General features: G+C 33.2%; 1 pseudogene; it reads right to left on the bottom strand.

The window, feature by feature from the left end:
* Positions 1 to 9,600: 9,600 nt before the first annotated feature.
* Positions 9,601 to 20,010, bottom strand: LOC145036278 (1-aminocyclopropane-1-carboxylate oxidase homolog 1 pseudogene; annotated as a pseudogene).
* Between the last annotated feature and the right edge of the window lie 5,979 nt (positions 20,011 to 25,989).

The following is a 25,989-nucleotide window of genomic DNA, read 5'->3' as shown; positions in this document are numbered from 1 at the left end:
AGATGAGAGGCCTCGATGTTGTTTTTGATTTAGTCATCTAGCAGAGTTTAGATGATGACCACAGACTTTTCTAAACAGTCCTGTGGAACGCTAGCAGGTTCGCCACCTGTAGGGTTTAATGAACTTGGGTGTTCATTTGATGTACTCCATCTCCCTCATAGTTGCCTTATTTGACATATATTGTCGGGAAACCCCGAATGCATGTGTTGTCGCCCCGATGAAATATTCTAAGACTAGGTCCCTTGTGCTAGTTGTTTTAGGGACGTAAAGTGAGAATAACGAGAATGGGTAATTTGGTTATTGTTGGTTAGTGGAATTAAATATAATTATTTATTGTGGGTTGAAAACCCTATATGCTCACCAGGCTCCCAAGCCTGACCTACTCAGTTTATTTGTATTATAGGAAGTGGTGCAAGGGCATAAGATGGATGATTCATCAAGTTGTTTTGTTTACAAGTTTGTATATGTATATATTTGTTGAATGACTTGTAATGTTATCGTTTATGTTTTATAGTCTGTATCGGAACATGACATCCCGAGTTTTGATTATATAATGAAAATACATTTCTTGATGAAATGCTTTGGTAAATATTATTTTATCATACTTTGTTTTTGGGAACAAATTCTGCAACTCTTTCAAATCAAAAGGATTTACTCTGAAATTATTTTAAAAGCATAAATGAAAATCGGTCTTTTCTGGTCGAGATTTTGGGGATGTCACATTTTAAAAAATATCTTTTATACTTTTATATTGTCAAATGCATGCCTATATATGTATAGTTATAGAAGTAATGTTTAAAGGACTTAGGATTGCTAGCTCACTTTATTTCCTTTTCCTCGTTGGGATGTGGCCTCAGGGTATTGGTTATTCGACCGAATGTCGTCTAAATATTAGTTATATATTATGTATACATATATAGACATAAAAGTTCCATCAGTTAGTTCAGTACCTTTGGGTAGCAAAGGTATACTTCAGTTATACACATACATTACTAGTAGCTATACTAGGTAAAGTTAGGAGATACTACTTACTATTCCAAGTACAAGGAATCACACATGAGTCAGTTCATTCACGAGTCTACACTAATACAATACTTACTATATGAAGAGATACAATTACAAGAATACTAATACATTACATACTATATGAAGAGATACAATACACGATAACAGAACATACATAATAAGGTGTTACAACATGGAACAAGCACATGATCTAACTATACCAATGAATCATTAACGCATTGTTCTAAACAAAAGGTGATAATTATATTAGGTATACATGATCATATAATAATAATGTGGATGTTCACGACTTGCAATCATTGCAAGGGTCGCATTTGGTTCCCAGACTCTTTTGAAAAGGAGAGCGTTTAGTATGGGATCTAGACACCACGTTATACCTTAGTACTCATTTTAAGGCAATTAGTACAATAGTAGTCACTTATTACAAATACTACAGTACTTACACTTTACATACGACAAATACAAAAGGATACAACTCTAGTTATTATATTATTATTACCTTTACTATGTGTACATTCACATAATCGACCAGGTAGATTAGATTTGAATAATAATAGTTGTACAAGGGAAAAAACCTTCACTTATGTAGAGGTTCATACTTTCAAAACAGTCGGGTCTTGGTAGAAGGCTACTTTCAAAACAGTCGGGTCTTGGTAGAAGGCTACTTTCAAAACAGTCAGGTCTTGGTAGAAGGCTTCTTTCAAAACAGTCGAGTCTTGGTAGAAGATTACTTTTTATACTAGTAGGAAATATGGGATTTTCTAGGGTTTTCAAACGTTTACAATTACTTACAAACATTTTCGTACTTATACAAACTTTCCTTCAAACAATTACAAGTCTTTTCCTTACAGTTTTACAAATTAAAGACACATATATACTTATGAATTCACCAGCTTTATTGTTGATACTCACTTTCAAAATAACTTGTATTCTCAGGTCACAAATAGACAGGTACGATGACCAGGTTTTATGAAGACAGAGCGGTCAAGACTCGTCTTTTATTTTGAATATTCATTATGTTGTCTTATACTTTGAGAGAACACACTTGTATTTAAAATTATACTATTAATGCAATGGATGATGTTGTTGCTTGTTTACTACTTTGCATTGTTGTGATACTTTACATGACGTCCTCCGCCCCATAATGTTTCCACCGTTCTCGGTTTTGGGGTGTGACACGCAGAGCCTACAGCCAATCCGGACCGCTTTCGAGTCCTTCAACATAACTAGACTGCCTCACAGGACCTACAACCTATACAGAGTTCCCCGGGTATCTCGTCCTTCAGCACAAAGCAAGACTACCTCAATCCAACCACAATATGTTGACATATGAACATGTAAAACATAAACATAGAACTAGCAAATACAGATAATCATACAAATCTATCAATCAACCATATACTAGCATAACACTATCATATAACCAAGATACATAATCTAGTCGGTCGGCAATAGTGCCTTTGACCCACGAGTATAGTGAGGAAAACTCACCTTTCAGTCCAAACAACATCTGAATAAATCTCTGCTCTGAAAACCAGCTCAACCCGACACCTATTATTCAAAATATTTCCCAAGTTAAATTAATATCAAATTACCCAACATACACTTTCATCAAAATTGGTCAATCTCAATAAACCAACCAAGTCGAACCAGCCTTGTATGCGGAGCGTTCCCATCTAAACGTTGGGTGTAGTCGATCGTTAACCAAAATATGGGGACTTGACCGCGTAAGCGCAATGTACCACCTGGTACATCCAGTGTAATAACCGTCAAAATTATGGTCAAGTCAAAATCAACTAAAGTCAACAAGTCAAACCGGTCGACTCAACTAACCCTTGTGTACTAGGGCTTACGTTAGGTAATTTCTATACAACTCGCTATTCTAATGAGAAGTCTTAAATTGAAAAGTTCGTATATCTAGATTTCATTAACCTAAAACTATAGTAAGTGACGAACCAAACCGATAAAACAATGTCGCATACTCATCGGGAGTGTGTAAGATCCTTAAACATGGCTTAACAGGTCTTACGGACCTTGCGTTGTGGAGCCAAGCACTCAAAAAGGTCACAAAAGAAGCTTCTCCTAAATCTCTCCAAGAATGTGGAATCTCTCCCAAATCTCTCCAAGTATGTGAAATCTCTCCAAGTATGTGAAATCTCTCCCAAATCTCTCCAAGTATGTGGAATCTCTCCCAAATCTCTCTAAGTATGAGAAATCTCTCTAAATATGTGAAATCGCTCTCAAATCTCTCCAAGTATGTGGAATCTCTCACAAATCTCTCTAAGTATGATAAATCTCTCCAAATATGTGAAATCTCTCCAAGTATGTGGAATCTCTCCCAAATCTCTCTAAGTATGAGAAATCTCTCCAAATTTTTGAAATCTCTCCCAAATCTCTCCAAGTATGTAGAATCTCTCCCAAATCTCTCTAAGTATGAGAAATCTCTCCAAATATGTGAAATCTCTCCCAAATCTCTCCACGTATGTGGAATCTCTCCTAAATCTCTCTCAAAATCTCTCTCAACTTTTTAAAATCACTTGGGGCATCCCGACCCTCGAATTATACGAAAACAACTCGAAAACTGAAGTCTACGCGAAAAACAGCCTTAAGGAGCCGAACCCTCTTAGGAACCGAACTTGTCAGAAGCGAACTACCCTATCTCGGACCGAAGGCTCGCATAGACCAAACCCTACCTTCGCCTTTTCCTCCTACCCCTTTCGCTCCATTTCGCCTTCGGCCCAGCAGCAGAAGGGACCGAACCTCGGCCCAGTACCGAGAGGTCTCGCAGGAAGCCCTTTTTCCCCTGGTTTTCGACTAGTTTTGCATTTTAGGCCCGTTTTTAATTATTTTAACACAGGATTTTCACCCAAAACTTTATTTTAACATATAAGACCCCATATTTATTAATTAATCACGTTTTTTGGGATAAATCTTATCCAAGAAGAGTGGGTGAAGTACAAGAGGTGGAGTGTTGACTTTTCTTTAGTTAATGACACAAGCAACCACCCTCACACCCACTTCATGACCAGTCACACCACCCTTCCATCCCTAGTCACTTCATTGTACTTTTTCCATCATACTCTAGCCATAACCACATTCTAGAGGCTGGGAAAAACCCACCTCTCTCCTCACTTCATTCATTTCCTCTCATTCCACCAAAAGATCAAACTCTTTTCTCTCAACTCTCCTCTCTCAAGTTCGAGATTTCCGAGGAACTTTCCAAGACTTTTCTTCTCCATTTGGTAAGTATCTTCATCATTCCTACGATTATTTCACATCCTCCTACTCAAATCAATGAGTTCTTACACAAACTCCATCATCTTTGTGTTAGATTCTCGAATTATCAAGGCATCTTCTTAGTGTTCTTGAGTGGAACACTTCTTTTCTTCGACATTCATCCACTGAAATCACAGAAGGTGAGTTCATATCCTATATTTTCATGTTTTCTTAAGTTTTAAGGGGGGGAATATAAGTTAAAACACCAAGAACACAACTAAACTTTACCAACAGTTTTCATCATAAAAGTTTAACTCCATTCACGGACTGTTTTGGCCAACTTAAACATTTTAGTTTTCAAAACTGTATTAAGTGCAAGTAGTTCAGCTTTATACCTTTAAAATGACTACTTGCGCACCTCCATACGATTTTTCTACAATTTATGGTGATTTTTACAAAATTTCCTATCATTTCAAGAGCAAATCCGGACCAGTCTGTGATTATGGACTTTTTCACACAAGTTGGAGGTCATTAAAAATCATAATAAAATTTATGAACAAACTAGACTCATTTCTCAAACTCTCAGAATTTACGGATTCTGATTTGGACCTTTGATGATTTTTTCTATGAATTTTCTAAGAACAGTAATAGAAATGTTAACACTAGAAAAATGCTATCAACTTCATTTGCACCTTGTAACTTGTTAAGCAAGGTGTGTATCGTTATGTGAATATATGTTTTTACATTACATGTCATTTCGTCTTGGTGTATTGGCATCCATCAGAAAACAAATGGATTTTTACCTTCATAAGTATGGTAATTAATTAGTTGTTATATTGCATGTTATTTCACTTTAGTAAAAGGGTATATATACTTATCAGTAAACAAAAGGGTTTTTACCCTTACAAATACAGTAGTTAACCATAGTAAACAAAGTTATAACTATTACATTTAAACGTTTTGATAAACTATAATAGGTATGGTTTATGTTTCCACTAACACAACAAACACATTTCGGAAGGTTTTATTCCCACAGAAAAAGGTTTTACTCTCACGCACACCACACGTAAACTTGTTAACTTAAATTGTGAGATATTCTTCTCAGTACTCCTAGAGTACGGGTTAAAATTCCTGGTAGTTATAACCAAAGTCTCTTGTAGAGAGAACGTGATACTTGTGTATAGATCTATATTGGGTTTGACACCCCACACCTTGCTGCTAGCTACAGTGGAACCTGCAGGTCTACGGGTGACAAGTGTCATAACATTTTTCGACGCCTGAGAAACGTCGTGGCATGTTCATTCGGTCATAGTATGGTTATAGCGACTCACATTACGGGGATTTTTGTATAAATAAAAAGGGGTTTTATGTCGATTTAAAATCTCTTTATATGTGTGTATGTGTGTGTGTATATATATATATATATATATATATATATATATATATATATATATATATATATATATATACGGATATTACTGTACACTTTCGGTCTTGGTATTGAAGACTACACATCATTCATTACGGGATTTTCCTCAAATCAAAAAGGGTTTTATGCCGATTTAAAACCACTTTTATATCTTTAAGTATGGCAAATACTTGTTTATTCTCGGTCCTAGGATTTAGGACCGCATAACTTTTATAAGGAAAGTAATGGATTTTTCTTGGTAACAAACAACACATTAAAAAGAACGGTTTCCAAACTCTTTATTTAAAAAGCTTGTGAACTCACCAACTTAATTGTTGACATTTTTTCAAAACTACTTGTATTCTCAGGAAAACAGTGAAATAGGAAAACCAACAACGTTTTGAGGATGGGACATTAAATCGTCAAACAATTCATTTTGTCATCATAATGTAATTTATTTGAATGGTGTAACTTTTTCAATTATAGTTATGATGGCTGTATTTACTTTGATCACTATTATACTCTTTGTTGTGATACTATACATGAAGTCCTCCACCCCTGAACGTTTCCGCCATCCTTGGTTTGGGGGTGTGACTTCCAGCGTATGTAGTTGGATGCCTTCCTAAATCATTAAGTTCTTAATACTTCAGCCCTTATGTCCAAATTATAGATATAAGCCCCAAATGTTGTCTTTGACCATAAAGTTTCCAACTTTATGGCCTTGAATGGCCACTAAGTGCTTAACAATAAAAACCATAACTACTTAACCCATTAAGACCTTGTAACTCATGCATGGAAGGGAAATAATGACCAAGACCACATTTTCATGCTTTTAAACACCTCAAAACGTCTAAAAGGACAACTTAAATGGTTGGAGTAGCTCATACTCAAAATACCAAACTAATAGGACAAAAACGACACAAACTTCATGTCTAACTTAGATCTAAGCATAACTACATCAAGTTTAAAGTTTTTACCTCCAAATGATGTCAAATGGTGTTGCTATTATGGATCCAAAGAGTCCCACTCCTCCAAGATGATCTTATCTTCTTCCTCTCTCCTTCAAAGTAACCAAAACAGCGACACAAAGCTCATGAGTGCTCAAAAATGGATTAGAGTTTGTTTGTGGACGAAGGTAGGTTTGACGCTAATGAAATAAGGTAGGTTGGGAACTTAAAGATGTTTAAATAGGGTCCAAACCCTAAAAATTAGGGTTTAGGGATCATGCATGTACGCCCTGCGTACGCTAGGTATGCCTATCGTATGTGACGGTGGGCCAAAAATTACAAAAATGCCACTATGGGCCATTTTGCAACATTTCTCATACACAATGGTTAAAATACAATAAATCTTAATATTAGGGTTTAAATTAGAAATACATCATCATCGGAATATATTACACACATACACAAATGGCAATTAATGTAATTTACCATACTCTATCTTCTTATTTATCAAAAACATCCCTCTACTTGCTATATTATAAACATTCGTAAGTATAAAATTATTATAATAATAGGAATTTGCATCATATATTTGAGTTGAGAGTTGCATTTTGTTGGTGTCTTGGTAAATTAGTTGGAAAATATATATATTTTTCTATATTTAAGAAATAGATCAAATGTATATAAAAAAATAAAGTTTTCATTGAGATACGCTTTGATATAAGTGGATTTTAAATATTTTATTAATTTCTGATTTTTTTTTTTCTTTAGAATTTGTCAATTTGGCACGTGAAATTCAATCTATTACAAAATATTTTTGAAAACCTGAATAAATTGAATTTTTTTTACGTGAATAGAAGTATTTAATAAATGATATATAAAATGGTTTATGGGGTAAGTTATATATTTATCTAAGTTTTAATATTTATTATGAAAATTCATCGACTCAAACGATATTTCGCTAAAATAACTCTAGTAAACTTAATATTAATGACGTTTACGAATATACACTATGATTCCATCTTTAATCATCAACTCAAAAAGATTTGAAAAGTTTTTTTTTTAATAATCTGATCCAAAACCAATTTTCACGTGGAACCGACTGGACCGAACCGATAAAAAGAACGGACCGATTTTGATCAATTCCTAGAACTACGAACCGGCCCGGGATCCAAAAAGGGTCAAGGTCCGGTCTTGTCCTATCAACAAGTCCAAAGTACTCACCCCTACACCAGATGTTGTTCACATTTGTGATCTATAGCCAGCTAGACCACGAACGTCTTCATTGTATCTACTCGAGTTGGTCTTAAAACATGAAGAAAACTATATTGCATTGGTTCATGTAAGACATAAAAGATGGAGAACATGGGTGGAACATAACACATTCATTAGTTTCAAGGGGCGGAACAGAAACTTCATAATTAACTAAGAGCAAAATAATAATTAACAAATAGATTTTTATAAACAAATTAAAAGTAAAAAAAATAAATTAATTCTAATATTACTACTACAACATCTTTTATTTTATTTACTTATTTTGCTTGTCCTACAAACAAATTATCTATACGTATAACTTTTTTTATATTTCACAAATTTAACAAAAAAAAATATTATGTTAATTAACAATTTACGTGTAATAAACAATAACAACTCCGAATTGTTTTCATAACCTTACATAATCTCTTTTTAAATATATATAAAATTTATAATTGACTGTATCGCACGAAAATAAAAACAAACAAGACTTACGGCTAGAAAAACTCGACATTAATTTTATAAGAAATTTCTTTTTAGTTTCAATGTTTAGAAAAACAAGACTTACATAATCTATTTTATTTTTCTTTTAGTGAATTCAGGAGCAAGAGTGTAAGAGACGAAACGAGAACCTTTTAAAAGGGGTTGGCTAAAAAGACATCCTATATTGCAATATGAAAAACAACCAGACTTCTATGTTTCCAATACCAAAATAGAAAATCTATACTAATTTTCTTTATAAACTAAATTGGGAGGAACGGAAAACAATGGAAACGAAGACCATCTCTCTGTGTGTGTGTGAATTCGGGAGCACAGTGTAAGAGACGAAGGCAGAAAATACAAATAAGAAAAAAAAAAACAAACTTCTATGTCTCGAATATCAAAATATAAAATTTTGGAAATTGCAGTCAAATTGGCAAATACTTGAGAATATGGTTCACCTTTAAGAATTATAAAATATTCAAAAGTTAGGTCATTTGTTTATAGATATGATCATAGTTTTCAAAATTGCAATTCTGATCGTAAGTCTTACGATCCTACGATCTTTGGTATGAAAAACGAGTCAAATCATAAATGGATCGTATTTTGGGTAGGATCGTAGGTAAAATCGTAAGATCGTAGGTAGGATTGTAGGATCGAAATCCGATCCGATCCTATCTTCCATTGATTTTTGCAAATGAGACTTTTTTTTACCACTTTGTGTCTTTACCTTTTTTCAATTTATCATTTATTATTTTGTGTTGTGACTTATGTCTAATATTTTGAAGTTTTTATATCGTTTGAACAAAAAATGGAATGTTTAAAATATTTTTTATGTTTTAAAATTATAAATTAAAATTATGCTTTATTTTGGAGATCTTAAGATTTCGATCCCGATCTTGCAAACCTAAAAACGATCGTAAGTAGGATCCCGATTTCATAACCTTGCATATGCTCACAGTTTTTTGTGATTATCCTTAATTATAGCCACTTTATTTTTATGAATAGTATGGATTAAAATTAGAGCATCTCCTTCTAATGATTAATATTTTATAAGTTTTTCTTAAAATTAATTTATCGTTTGTCTATTCTAAATATTTTATAAAATCCTATCATATAATTTATCATCTTTTAATCATATGTCATATTTATAGAATAAAACATTACTTGACATTGAGATATAACTGAATAAAAATAACTACGTGAGTTTTTTTCTCCGAATATATAAAATATAAAATACTATCTCAATATTTTGGGTTCTTGTCAACATATCTAGATTTTGAAACGCAAAAGAGCCGAAGTGCCATCAAGTCCCTTCGAGTTAAAATGCTCATGATATTCCTTCACCGTTGTGCTTCTATATTTCACAGGATTTTCTTCAGAAATCAACTCTTTAATCGGCTCACACACCATCGATGTTTGAAGGCTTCCAGTCGTAAAGAACGATGCTAGTGACACTCTTGGGCCAATTTTATTTGCCAAAACTCTATGTTGTGCACTAAAAAACTTATCATTTGAAATTAATTGTAAAAGATCTCCAACGTTTACTACAAGAGCTTTAGGATTAGGTGGAATATCGATCCAATGATTTTGATGTAGGACTTGAAGTCCCCCAATTTGGTCTTGTAGAAGAATTGTGATGAAGGTATTGTCCGTATGCGTGCTGGTGCCGATTGCTAACTTAGGTTGCGGGCATGGAGGGTAGAAATGTCCAAGAATTGCGAGACCTTTAGCGCAACCCAATTTGATGAGGTGCTCTGCGTTGAGCTAAAGGGCTTCAGATATTAATTTGAATAAATGAATTCCGAGTTCCATTACTTGTTTTGAGTACTCCATCAAAATATCTCTACAAAAACATCACCTTTTTTTTAGAAAAACCATCTAACATGAATCATATTTGATGTCATTTTGAATTTTTTTTAAAGACTCTTATATTTCAGTATTTTACGTGAAAAATCATTTTAGAAAAACCATCTAACATGAATCCATTACTTGTTTTGAGTATTCCATCAAAATATCTCTATAATTATAACATCATTAAACTTTTTTTAGAAATACCATCTAACATGAATTATATTCAGTGTCATTTTAAGAATTGTTCAAAAGACTCTTACATTTTCAGTACTTTAACTAAAAAATCATTATATATTTTTTTTTCTAAACTTTTTAAGTAATTATTTGATCTGTAGACACATACACTTATATGGACACATTCTGGTGATCTAGTCCCATATGAAAAAAGTCAAGTCCGTAGAACACTCTAAAATGGCCAATTGTCCATTAAAAAACATCCCAATTAGTCCAAAAATAAGCATTTTTAAACGGCTAACAATTCAAATTCTAACTAGTGGAGAACTCATGCTTTGCATGGGTTGTTGTTTTTGTTTTTTTATGTCAAAATGTAAAAGTTTTGATTGTAAGTATTAAAAATGTCAAAATGACTAAAAAGACATTACTATTGGTAAGCTCAATGAGTCAAGGGAACAAAGTAGAAAAGCATTGATATTAGGAACTAAAAGTGGCAACAAACCAAAACTAATGTGGCCAAAATCCAAAATGAAAAAGTTTGATATTAGCGGTTAAAAGTGACAACAAACCAAAACTATTGTGGCTAAAATCCAAATTCCAAAACATTATTGTTGAAATGTTGTTCCATTATATATATATATATATATATATATATATATATATATATATATATATATATATATATATATATATATATATATATATATATATATATATATATATATATATATAGGGAAAAGTGAATATACCCTTAAGGGTATATAAGCTTAGGTACCCAAACTCACTATGCTACGTTGTTTCGTATCATATAATACGTTCTAATTATCCAATGTTCTTATAATTTAATTTCTAACTTGATTTACTTCCAAAATTTTTAGAATTTACACATTTATCTTCCTCTTACATAATTTCCATTTTCAACTACAATATATATAGCCTAGTAGGTGTTCGGCAAAAATATGTGATGTAAGAGAATGATAATAGTGAAATGTCGAATATCTTGAAAGAAAATCAAGTTAGGGTTGTAGTTTAACAATTTTATAATCAATATATCAAACAATAGGACGTATTATGGTGCGATTGGGTACCTAATATATATATATATATATATATATATATATATATATATATATATATATATATATATATATATATATACTACCTTATAAAAAAATCATACTATTTTTATAAATAGAATCAATATAATAATAATATTTTTTGAAGACGTTCAAATCTTTAAGCTTAAAGTGCAACCAACTATTAATATAATAATATTATAATATATATCTTACAAATGATAATGCTAGAGATACAAGTATTAAAAACACATTTAAATTAGTATTTCGTTATTTTTAGGGATTGAATTAGTATTTTCATTAATTTTGACCAAACTTGTACTCCTAAAATATCTCTTCTCTGTTATCTGGTGCATTCGAAATCTGAAACACTTCTTTTCGACAAATCGTTTGAAATTTAAAAGGTCATTCAAATTGGAGTTCCTTAATTTTTTAGATAAAATATAGTTGATTGGAAACTAATTCAAACCTTCATCTTCTTTACCTCCATGGAATCCATCACCACAATATTTTTTGGTTTTGGCATTGGACTTTTTATTTTTGTGAAACCGATCGATAATGGTGCAAGTGTTCTTAGAAATATAACATGTCTCCGAATGAAACTAATTGCTTCAAAGAAACTATTCACTGCCGCTGCTTTGCGCGGACAAACGGCTACTATATATATATATATATATATATATATATATATATATATATATATATATATATATATATATATATATATATATATATATATATATATATATATATATATATATATATATATATAGGGAAATGATCAAATGAGAACACCTAAAAGGTTGAGAACGCGAGAACAAGTATATTCATTTCTGATTCCATGTATTCATTTGTGGAGAAATGATAAATTTTTACGCATAATCAACATGAATATGTTTTTTCTCTTCAATTGAAATTAAATGCGTAAAAATTTATCATTTCTCCACAAATGAATAAATAGAATCGCAAATGAATATACTTTGTTCTCGCGTTCTCAACCTTTTTTTGTTCTCATTTGATCCTACTTATATATATATATATATATATATATATATATATATATATATATATATATATATATATATATATTTCAAAAGGCCTTTTTTTTGTAAAATTTATGTTAGTCAATTTGTACAGTTTAACTAAAATAATGACTACATGGGTATAACAATCTGTCAATTTATGTATTTTTGTTACCCTTCTTTTGTCCATAGCTACGTTACGAATATACTCTCTTTTTGTAATTTAATAGAGTTAAAAAGGAAAATTATATGACTTTTTTTAAGAAGAGCTTACACATATATACTTAATAGTGACAAATATGTATAATGGAAAATCAACTAATATGTTATCAATCGAACAAAGAATATCGGTAACCAATATGTTTGGCGCTTATGATTTACGAGCTTTAATATTAACATTTACTGAATTAGTAAAGTTTAAAGTTTTAAACTTATATTTACGTGTTCAATATTTCTCCACCGTTTTAACTTATAAACCAATGATACAAATTAATAAAATCATTTTAGAATGAATTGTTAATCTCAACCGTTAGAAAACTTTTATTCACAAAAGCTCCCATTAAAGTTTCATAATGTTCAAGAATACGAAAATTGCCATTCCCAAAACCCCCATACATGTTGCTATATAAGATTACCAACATATATCTACCAAACTTATTGGTGGTCAAAGAAATTCGTATCAACTATACTTAGTATGATAGTGGTAGTTTTTTATACCAACTATAATTAATACGGTATACGGTTTAGTAAAAAGTATCAATTCCAGTCCTATGAATACACTACTATTCTACTTATAAATTTACACATTTTGTCAACACTAAGACCTTACCTTTTGACCTTTGGTTGACAAACACCTATCTATCAAACCCCCTGATACCAATACGTCAAAGGTCATTTGGTGAAATGATGCAATTTGACAAGTTTATATATAGTTTATTTTTATTTAGCAAAAAAAAATATTTTTAATAAAATAATTGAGTAAATTACACGAATGACCTCTATGGTTTAACGTAGTCTACATGACTCATCTCTAACTTTTTTTTAACTTGTCGGTCCTCAAGTTTTAATCATATTACATGTTTGTTCTCATATTAACATTTCGTCCATTTTCACGTTTCAACCCCTCACATGTCTTGCATGCAAGGGTGCTTTTGTCCTTTCTAGTTAGACCATATTGTTGATACATTCTCGGTTCATCACATTGACAACATGATGGATGAACTTGGATATGTACAATGGCGGATCCTAAGAGGGGCTACAAGGAGGTCATGACCTCCTCGGTTTTCAAGTTTCTAACACCTTTATATATATATATATATATATATATATATATATATATATATATATATATATATATATATAATAATAAGTCAAATGTTTAGTTAATTAGCCAACCCCCACCTTTTGAGCTTGCCTTTACATGTAATATAACTTAAAAATACACTTAACCAATAATCTAAAACAATCATTCAAAAATTTCTTACTAAAAAAAAACTTATAGTATTGATAAAATCAAAAGAAACTGCATGGTATTAAGGACCTAATTAAATGTATTCTTAACTAAAGATTTGAGTTTAAAAACCATTAAGACCCAAAAAAGTTCTTTGCCAGAATGGTGAAAGGATTCACATTTCACCGAAAATAACACTGACACCCAATTGCATCTTTTCCATCGGTCTTTGTCGCTACTCGACAGACTGTCGCTTCTCCGTCATCGGACTCTTGCTTTTCCGTCGCCGCCTCTTGCTTCTCTGTCTCCAGATACTTTTCTCTGTCGACTATATCCACCTCTCCCACTCCGATCTCCTTTCCACAAGAGCAATATCTACTACTGGTAACTTTTTCTCTCTCTATCTCTTTCTTTCTCTTTCTTTCTTTCTATCACAATATGATATACCATCTAGACTCTAAAAGAACGACAAGTCTTACATATTAATTCATAACATTTTAGCTTTAATTTGTTACTTCTTGTTTTTACACAATTAGGCTGTAGGGAGTGGCTCGCACAACTCCCTCGTCGTGACCTTGCCATCAATCCTTTTCCAGGCGCCAAGCCCCTCGCTTCTTCCATGCTTGCTAGTAGCTTGACGACAGGAAAGAGAAAAAGGAGAAGAGAATAACAACAATGATTGTCCTTTTTTTTGTTTTTTTGTTTTTAAATCAAGTCTTTGAATTGCTTCTTTTCTAGAAGTTCGACCTTTGAGTACATTTATTTCTAAACATAAACTAATATCAGTATATACTGAGCATGGGAAAACCGACTTGGATAAGTACTTAGGGTGTGTTCGGTAAAAATAGTTGGTAGCAGGTGGCTTGTAACTTCTAGCTGGTAGCGTTTTGTTAAACACTACGTTAAGTAGCATTTATATTTGGAACGTTTTGTTTAAACTAAACGCTAGAAGCTTATAGTGTCAAACGAGACTTTTTGTTCAAAACGAAGCGTTTGTCAAACGCTAAAAGCTAGAAGTTCTCAAACGCTCTGTGTTGAACATGCCCTTAATGTCTCGCACCCAATCTAATATACAGTAGTTGAAATTGAATAGCCTCCAGCATGTACAAAAAAATTAAATTTGAATTGGCACGACGGTGTTACACTCACTATTGGATGAAGACCCATAAATAGTTAGGCATTAATATATACACATTATTGACGTTGACAAAGACCCACAAGTAGTTGAGCATAGGCTATGGGGAGTGGTTACTACCAACCCACAACGCCACGTCAGTTTCACTACCAACCCATTAGACATTGAAATGCTTACCACTACACAATATTCTTTTTTTGTTTTTGTTTTTGTTTTTTCATTTTTTTGTGATTAAATTAACTAAAAAACATAATTTTAAACATAATAAAATATTTTACATTACTTAAAACCCTATTATATAACTTAAATTTTAAACCTAAATTAATAAAAAAAAACATAAAAATTTAAACCTAAATTACTTAAAAAGCACAGATAATAATAATAATAATAATAATAATAATAATAATAATAATAATAATAATAATAATAATAATAATAAAGACTAGAGTGGAAGTTGTAAATTTTAAAAACCTATTTGAGAAAGAAATTAGGGGGTTTGCTTTGCTTTTAACCCAAACATAATAGGTCATAGTTTTGACAATTGTTGAAAGATGTGTTGTCTTCTTCACTTGTTCTACAGACGCATTTCATCTTCTTCACTTGAAGAGTTGCTATTTTCACATCAAGAAAGGGCTATTTTTTTAATTGCTTCCATGGAGTTCAAACGGTCAAAAAAGAAGCGAGCCAATAGGAAGCTCTGTCTTCTTCCATCTTCCAATTTGTCACACCTAGAACTACACTTGAGGCGGTATTCACGCGTATTTTGTCACAGCACCTCAGCGTCGCACATCTTCAAAGACGCCCATTCCGGGTAGCTTGATAGTGTTCATCGATTTCTTGAAGGGTCATGCTAAAAAAAACCCAATGGGGTTTTCTAATACATAGTTTTCCACACAATAAAAAATGTTTTTCTTTCTCCTTATTTTCCTCTCTCTCTTTGTCATATATATATATATATATATATATATATATATATATATATGTATATATATATATATATATGTATGTATGTATGTATGTATGTATGTATGTATGTATGTATGTATGTACATACTAGGTGTGAAACCCATGTATTACATGAGTTTAATTAAAAAAAAACAAATATAAAATTTTAACAATTTGACAAGTTTGAATTTAAAAAAAAAATGAAAAAAATTTGAATTATTAAAATTAATGAGACTTTAATGTATTGAATACATTACATATATAAATTCTTTATAATAAATACTTTACATATATATTACCTTACACATTAAATGTGGAATTTTAATTTAAAAAAATAAAAAATACAATAAAATGACAAGTGGAAAATAAAAATTTTAAAAATTCTAAAAAATGTCATGTGTCCAAATGAATGAGAAGAAGACATGTGGCAAAAAAACTTTGTTTTATTATATATATATATATATATATATATATATATATATATATATATATATATATTATTTTTCATTACTATTTATTCTCTCTTATTTTAAATAGAAAATGCAAGCGGTTTTTTATAATTCATTTAGTATTTTTTCTAACCTTATTAACTGTTTACACTAATTCTCTAATTCAATTTAAATATAAAATCTTTATATTTTTTAGACTTAACAAAAAAAAAGAGTTTATTTGATAACCACTTTAGCCTTATTTATTGTAAATATAAAATCGGTTTTAGGCTAGTAGAGTTCGATTAAATCCGAACAAGTTTTTATCAGTTTTTTGCATCAGATATACGGATTTACAGTTTAACTATTAAACAAACAATTTTTTATGATACGAACGTGACGTCTAATACGAACGTGACGTCACGTGTGATATGAAAGGGTTTTTTCTTTTAAGAATCTTGTGGATGACTACAGTCTTATTTATTTATTTTTGCATCTAAATTTGTTTGCATGTACTCAAGAAATTATGGTTGTCACATGCGTAATTGTTATGGGTTACCATGTACATAATTTTCATGGGTTACCACGTGAACATGAGCAATCACAATATTCTAGTGACGGTCAACTTATTCCACTTAGTTCGATTGATATATTTTGGAGGAAACTTGAGATCTTGCCATGTTTTCCTATCAAAGATGAAGATATTGATTTTACAAACGAACTTGAAATGGTTAATCAAACATATCAAAAGCAGTCAAAATCTAGAAAACATACTCTTTATAAAAAGTTCAAGGAGTTTTTTTCACCATCAACAACCCCATTTTTTGAACCTGCTATTCATAAGTCCAATTGTGGGTGCCCATCTGAAGGATAAGTGGTTCGATAAAACCATCGTTGATCCACCTCCCCAACAACCACTTAGGCGAAGTTGTTCAACCAAAACTAAATTTGTCGATCCATAGGTTTTTTGCTACAAAGAACCAACACAACATAGTACCTATTTCGGGAATAAATCACTTCCATACATTGATCAATTTCAAAAGTTTTTTCATTCTTACCGCTTTGGTCATATCCGTCACCTTGGAATCAACACACGCATATTGCATGCAATCGGATTTGTCAATGGTGGCCATCGGGTAAAACTTACATTAAAGGAAGGGTACCCGATGCCTTCGATTACCACTATGTTGAATTATTTCAAGTATGATTATGCATCTGAATGGGCTAAACCACACGAAAGACAATGAGTATGTACATGAGCCATTTTAGTAGTGATTGTAACCATGATCAAGTTATATTAGATGACTGATAAACTACAAATTGTTTATGTGTTATATTGTTAAATATTTAAATTAGATTACGTGTAACAATTACAGTGACGATACTATCTTCAACAAATGTCAAAAAAACATTAAGAAAATGTATTCGAACAAAATGTCAAATAAACAAAAAGAATATTATATAATATAGAGAAAACTACAATAAAGTCTCTACATATTGGCCTCATAATCGATTTAGTCAATATATATATATATTTTTATTCAATTAAGTCCCAAATACCAGTAATCATATTCAATTTAACCCTTTGACCCTGTTATCTAACTTTCAAAAATTACATTTTTGGCCTAGATTTCAAAATTTATTATAAATTTGGTCCAAAACTTACACTTTTGGCCTAGATTTTAAATTTTGTTACAAATTTGGTCCAAACTTTACTCTTTTTGTCCAAATTTTAGAATTTTATTATGAATTCATCCTAACTTTAGTTTTCTTTACAACTTTTTTTCTCAAAGAATTGTTTCTAATATGTTTTTTCTTTATAAAATCATATTTATACAAAAAAAACTTATTTTCACTTAAAAATCTTATATTTTCTATATAAAAACTTATTTTCTATATTAAAATCTTATAAAGAAAAAACATATTTCAAACAATTTTTTGAGAAAAAAAGTTGTAAAAAAAATTAAAGTTAGAGTGAATTCATAATAAAATTCTAAAATTTGGGTAAAAAGGATAAATTTTGGAACAAATTTGTAATAAGATTTAAATTCTGGGCCAAAAATGTAAATTTTGGACCAAATTTATAATAAATTTTGAAATTTTGGTCAAAAATGTATCGTTTGAAAGTTGGATGACCTGTTGACCGGGCCAAATGGTTAAATTGAATACGATTACCGGTATTTGGGACTTAATTTAATAAAAAAAATATATATAGATGCTAAGTCGATTATGCGATCAAAATGTAGAAACTTTACTCAGTTTTCCCTATAATATATTTACATAAAATTATCATAATAGAAAAAATTTAAATAACAAATATATAAAAACTAATAAATGAAATAAAATCAATAACAAATAATAACAATTATAATCTAATTTCTGAAAAAAAAAAAAAACTAATGATTATAACTTGATTAGATGAAATGACATAAAGGTGAGTTGGTTTTTTTTTTTTTTTTCAATAAACCCCACTTGAAATACAAAACAATGTTGACAATGAACTTCATGGAGATGATAGTAGCAATAACGACGAAGAAAATCTCTTAGATAAAGTTGATGTAAAGTCACAAACATGAAAGACTTCCACTTGAACATTAACAAGAATGCTGAGTGGGTTAGAGAGTCATCTAACAGAAAGGTTAGCTGAAGGTATCGAAGAAAAAGATGTTGAAATACTTGATAATAGGGTTTTGTAGTCGGAGAGTTTAGTTGGAAAGGACAAAACTACCCCTGTGGTGCAAGGCACGTCAGAGGTTTAAACCGTGAAAACAGACATAATGCTAACACATGGAACAAACCCGTAACATAATTATAAGTTGAGGACCACTGAACTTAAAAGAAGAGTTAGGACCGAGACATGTAAAGTGCCCTAAACAATAAGGACCATTCGTGTAATTTACTCTAGAAGAATTTAAATAAGACTCATCTCATGCAACAGTTATACAATGTTTTCATAACCTTACATAATCTTTTCAAAGTATATATAATTTTTTGAAAAACACTTTACTACTCGAAGATAAAAAGAAACAACACTTTTTACTCTTTTTAGAGAGATGACGATGGAAGCAAACCTGCAAGCAGAAGGCAGTTGATATGGCTGAGGAGGATTCGGAGCCATGGGGCAATAAAAAGTGTCTCTCCAATTAGTCACAGGTGCAGAGTACAAGTCGAAATTGCTGTTGTAAAGGAACTTAGGCTTCCCACTGCCATCCCTTCTTCTGTACCACTCCTTCTTCACCTCATTATCCTGTTCAAAAAACCCTAAAACACCTTTTTTCATCTCCTCCAACATGCTATCAGGGATTCCATGATTCACCATCTGGAAAAACCCCCAACTCCCCAACGCATTCTTCACTTGCTCGACCACCTCCTTTCGCCGGATTGGATCTTCGTTGATTCCGTACAGATCGATGATCGGGAGATTTAGCTCTGGAGACGGTGGCTCGCCGGAGTTTGGGTTTTCACATGAAGGTACGATCAATATATGAGGAAGGGTGGTGATTCCGGCGTCTACAAGCCCTTTGACGCCGGATTTGGTTTCATCGAACGCTGTGAGCTCGGATTTCCGATCATAATTCTGAAGGGTTGTTTGTTTCATTCTGATTTGAGTATGAAAGTATGAAATGCATGTATGATATGAGTTCATAAATTAAATAGAGTTCGAGATTGCGTTTATGTTTATGTTTTATTCTGATTTGTAGTCGAGATTTTGTTTTCATATATTCAAATGGTAAGTTATGAAGTTATTATTTTTATCTTAAAAAAGAATTACAAAAATTAGTTTTCTATTTAATCTAATGAACTTAGTATGTTAATCGTTTAAGCACCTTTCTTTACTAAAACCTACTTAACAAAATTTGTAAACATTAATACTAGAAGTTTTCATTTTAAACCAATTACAAGCCGAAAAAGAAAATATTGCAATTTTTGGATATGAGTTCATAAAATGGAGTTCGAGATTACGTTTATGTTTTTCTAATCCATTCTTTGGTATATGACGTATATGGTTTATTATTATATTATTAGAGAAAATTACAAATATATGTTAATCTTTTAATTACTTTGTGAAAAATAGTAAAAAAAAAAATAAAAATAAATAAATAAATAAAAAAAATAAAAAACCAAAATTACAAATATAGTCTTGAAAATCCCAGATGGAGTAAGCCCATTTGCGAACGTATAAATCGCTAAAGAACATTCATGCTTTAGCGACTTCTATGTTTGCAGATGTTTTTTTTTTTAATTTTTTTTAAATTTTTTCCATATAAATACCTGCAATATCTGATTAAAATCGCAGATGAACTAAGTTCATCTGCAAGTTCCTCTCCATTCCACCTGAGATTTTGCGTTTTTTTTACTACGAAATAGATATGGTTTTACTACGAAACAACCTTATTATATATAAAGTTTTGCAAAAAATTATCACTTTAATTGTTAATTTTTATAAAATTTCTTTAAAATCTTTCTAATAAAATAAATGAATATTTAGTTTGCGTTGTAACTGGTGGGAGGTAGAAAATTGTGGAAACAAATCTTGAATACGTATATCTACAGTGGCATATTTTTGAATTTGCTTTAATATTTTTTCATTATATTAGTTATAGTGATTTTGTATCTTTGATGAGAATGAAAACATGTTTGTTAGACAAATATAAAATTAGTCTTCGTTTCTCTCATACTGAATTGAATCGTTATATAACCATAATTGAAGATATGAATGTTAGAATGTTGATCAACGTAATCAAATCGATTAGAGGAAGGGATGTGCAAGTCTTTGTAGTGACTAATGAAGGTGATGCGGTTACGGAGGGTGGCGAGAGTGGAAATGAGCTGGTTGCTAACTTTTGCAGCAATAAAGGGAGCAACAATCCAATAAGTACTTTCATGACTCCTAGTGTACCTCAGTTTCATAGTGTTACTAAAAATGTTAATGTGAGGTATTCACCTATTCACTATGTGGATCCTAAAATTACAAATACATTAGTGATGATAATGTTGGTACATATCTTAATGACGTGGGTGGTTGTTGTGTTCCCCAACAAGAAGTTAAAGTTATGAATACAGTTGTAGTAGATAATAGTAAAAGAAAAAAAAATATGATTCAGAAAGATGAAAATGTACATGGTTTACGTGGATTTTGTTGATGTTGCTGATGTAGCTTTAGATATAACCGACTTAGAAAGCAATTCTGATGAACATGAGTTGGGTGATGAATGTAAAGTTAAGTTTCTCGATAACCTTTTTTACGGTATGCCCCCTGTACCAGCATTCCAATTAATGCTTGTTAAAGATATCCCATCACAAATGGTAGACATCAATCATCAAAAGATTGAATATTTTGGTATATTTAAGAACAAAGACCTTCTAAAACGGGCGATTGGAAAAACAAAATGTCTTCAAGAAGGTTTTCAGATGAAGACAAGGAGATCAACCAAATCAAGGTATGAGGTTGTGTGTGTTGGGAAAATTGTTCTTGGTTACTAAGAGCAAAAGGAATTAATAATTCTGATGGACTTCTCCAAATGAATAAATTTGTTGATGTACACACATGTTCTTCAACAATGTTGCAACCCAATCATCGACAAGCAAATAAACATGTTTTAGGTGAATATATTGTTGATGTTTTGACTGAAGATTACAGTAGAGTATATAGAGGACAATATATTATTAATGATATGAATGCTAAATTGAAAATCAATATCTCATACCATCAGGCTTAGCGTGCGAAGAAATATGCTCTGTTGTTGTTAAGAGGTACGAAAAACATTCTTTTACCAAACTTCCGACTTATTTCCACAATTTGGTCAAACATAATCCCGGCAAGGTGACACATATTCAAACAGATGGTGATGATTGGTATGAGTTCTTGTATGTCGCACTTAGTTGCTCATTTCATATTACTATATTTATTATTTTTATTTTTATTTTGGTGTACCTAACTATAATCAATTTATTTGAATAAATATACAATATATTGTAGGTACGTGCTTTTGTCAATTGTTGTAACCTGACCCTTGTAGTAGATGGAGCCCGCCTAAAGGGCGAGTTCAAAGGTACCATGTTACTTATTGTTACTAAGGATAAACAAAACCAAATATTATCGGTTGCATATTGTATATGCAAAAATGAGTGTACAAATTCTTAGATATGGTTTTTGTCACACCCCAAAACCGGAACGGCGGAAACGTTCGGGGGCGGAGGACGTCATGTTTAGTATCACAAGACATGCATCATAGTAATCAAAGTAATAAAAAGCCATTTCATTAGACAGAAAGTCTTTACAAAGTATGTGGTTCACAAAACATAGACTACGTAGCAAATAACAAAATAAGACATGAAGCTATACTGCTCCATCTTCTAAATCCCAGTGTGCATACCTGTCTATTGGTCTCCTGAGAATGCAAGTTATTTTGAATGCGTAGATCAACATTTAAGCTGGTGAGTTCATAAGATTTTAGTGATGTGAGTAAGTTGTAGAAAACTTAGTAAGTTGTAGTAAATTGTATGTTGTGTTTAGAAAAGTTTGCTTGTTCCTCCAGAATATCCTATATTTCCTGCTTTGATGAAAGATAAGTAAAAATGACTCTACAAGCCTTTCTATGAGTACTAAATGGATACAAATTATATAAAAATCAGAGTAAACAAACAATCGATTGTGTGTGTAACACCCCAAAATCACCGATTAAAAATTTCATTTTTAATTTAGATGAAAATATAAAACATCATTACAAATATTCATGATAAAAATCCATGTCTGAAAAACCGGTGACATCATAATCAGAATTCAGAGTACATCCCAGAAAATCTACAATGCGGAAAACAAAAGGCGTATGTGTGATGTGCTGCTACCGCGCCGGCTCCTTTCCCTTAGCTAAGGAAGTACCTGAAACAACAACTGAAAAACGTAAGCACAAAGCTTAGTGAGTTCCCCCACAATACCCCATACCATGCAAGCATATAACAACAACATTCAACTATGAGATACGGGCCCTTGCCCACACTCGTGAAGATACGGGCCCTGCCCACACTTCGCTTTCTGGGAGATATGGGCCATGCCCACACTCGGGAAGTTACGGGCCTTGCCCACACTTCGCTATCTGGGAGATACGGGCCATGCCCACACTCGGGAAGATACGGGCCTTGCCCACACTTCGCTATCTGGGAGATACGGGCCTAGCCCACACTCCACTCTCGGAGAGATACGGGCCTAGCCCACACTCAACCGCCAACTCATATCGTACAATTATCACACAGACAACAAGTACAGATAGCTCTATCCTACTAGCATATATCGCAATCACTCAATTAAGAGATACGGGCTCGACCCACACTCTAATACTAACGTCTCGTCTATACGGGCTGGCCTTGGTGCCTTAGACCCGTTACTACTGAAAGGAAACTTACCTCGAAATAGCTGCTGGTGTGTGTGGGAACTTACTGTCTGCTGCTGTTGCTACTCCGGAAATCCTCCGGCTGTAATTCCCACAACATACTCAATCAATCAATATTTACTGCCTTTTTGGGTGAAATGACCCTTTTACCCCTGACCATGCCCTAAGTCAAAGTTAGAGTCAACTTCCAGTTGACCCGACTCGTCGAGTTGGCTATCCAACTCGTCGAGTCTATGTCCAAATGACTATCTAGGATTCTGTTTCTACTCGTCAAGTTAGGCGTTGACTCGACGAGTTCTCCATCCAAACTGATGTTCAAGTCCTTCATCCTACTCGCCAAGTTGTATGAACAACTCGACGAGTTCATCTTCATCCGATGAACACTTATGTTGCGACTCACCGAGTTGTATGAACAACTCGCCGAGTCTGATCTTGATCTAAGGAGATTGCCTTGAACTCGCCGAGTCGGGGCATCGACTCGCCGAGTTCCATTATGGGTGAGTTTTGGCTTCCAACTCACCGAGTCCCTCCTGGACTCACCTCACGACTCGACATAACAAAAAGGGGGCAAACCCGGAGACTCGCGACTGGACTCGCCGAGTCAGATGAGCGACTCGTTGAGTTCATTCCATTCAAGAGCTAAAAATGCGATTTTGCTCGAATCCAATCCATGCCATTTGTAGATCTGGGCTCCTAGAGCATGAATAACATGTAAAGTTTCCAACTTTATGTGTAACTATCCATCTATGGGGCTTTTAGGGTTTGAAATGCACCAAAAGAGTAGATCTAAGGTTTATGTGCAATATGGGCTCATAAAGGTAGTGGATCTGAGCTCCTGGAGCTCAACTATGCTTGGATCAAGAGACCAATCAACTTATTTCGGAACATTATGCACATACAAGCTTGGGGAATGGCTCAAGAATGTCTTAAATGAAGCAATAAGCATCGAAACAAGGGAAAATGAGATATACCTCAATGGAACTGCTGAGAGAACACAATGGTGCTTGGATGGCTTCCCCTTCTTCTGGAGCTACTTCCCTCTTCTTCAAAACCTTCAAAAACACCAACAATTGCTTCAACTCTTCAAAGAACAAGCTTAAACGAGGGTTAGGAGCTCTGGGTGTGAATGGGGGCTGGCTTGGGGTGGATATGTTGCTTAAATAGGGTGCAAACCCCTGAAAAAACTTAGGGTTTCATCCAACAGAGGTGACTCGCCGAGTCGCCAACTTAAGCGTGTCCCGTGTCTCGTCCCTACTCAACGAGTTGAACCTATGACTCACCGAGTCCAAGGCTTAAAAAGGAAAAATACTCAATGAAGATTTACATACCAGGAACTAGGCACTACAAATCTCCCCCACTTATTTTAGACTTCGTCCTCGAAGTCTGCTGCTCGATCCTGGAATAGCTCGGGGTAATGCTCCATTATTTCATCCACCGGCTCCCAAGTCCACTCCGAACCCTTTCAGTGCTACCATTGCACCTTCACTAACTCCACCCTTTTGTTCCTCAAATCCTTCGACTTCCTGTCGAGGATCGCGACTGGGCGCTCAATGTAATTCAGGCTGTCATCAACCTGGATATCCTCCAACGGCAACACTGCTGAATCATCCACTAAACACTTCCACAGCTGAGAGACATGGAAAGCGTTGTGGATCTGGCTGAGCTCGACTGGCAGCTCCAATCTATACCCGGGCTACAACCCTGAACGGTCCGATAAATCTCGGGCCCAATTTGCCCTGCTTCCTGAATCGAATGATGCCTTTCCAAGGCGACACCTTCAGGAGAACCATATCCCTGACTTGGAACTCCAAGTCGGATCGACGCTTGTCGGCGTAACTTTTCTGCCAACTCTGAGCAGTCTGAAGCCTGCTCCGAACCTGCTGGATCCTCTCGGTCGTCTCGAGCACCACCTCGGTGCTCCCCATGACTCTCTGGCCAACTTCACCCCAACATAGCGGGGTTCTGCACCTCCGCCCATACAACATCTCGAATGGGGGTCGGTCAATACTCGCGTGGTAGCTGTTGTTGTATGAGAACTCAGCCAAGGGAAGATAGGTATCCCAGCTACCACCGAAATCTAACACACATGCCCACAACATATCCTCCAAAGTCTGGATGGTCCGCTCGCTCTGACCATCCGTCTGCGGGTGAAACGCGGTGCTAAAATGCAAACGAGTGCCCAACTC

Source organism: Lactuca saligna, chromosome 3 (assembly GCF_052625555.1).
Source record: "Lactuca saligna cultivar CGN05327 chromosome 3, ASM5262555v1, whole genome shotgun sequence".
In the NCBI taxonomy this organism is placed as follows: Eukaryota; Viridiplantae; Streptophyta; class Magnoliopsida; order Asterales; family Asteraceae; genus Lactuca; species Lactuca saligna.
The sequence above is the reverse complement of the archived record's forward strand: the minus strand, read 5'-3'. Positions and strand labels throughout refer to the sequence as shown.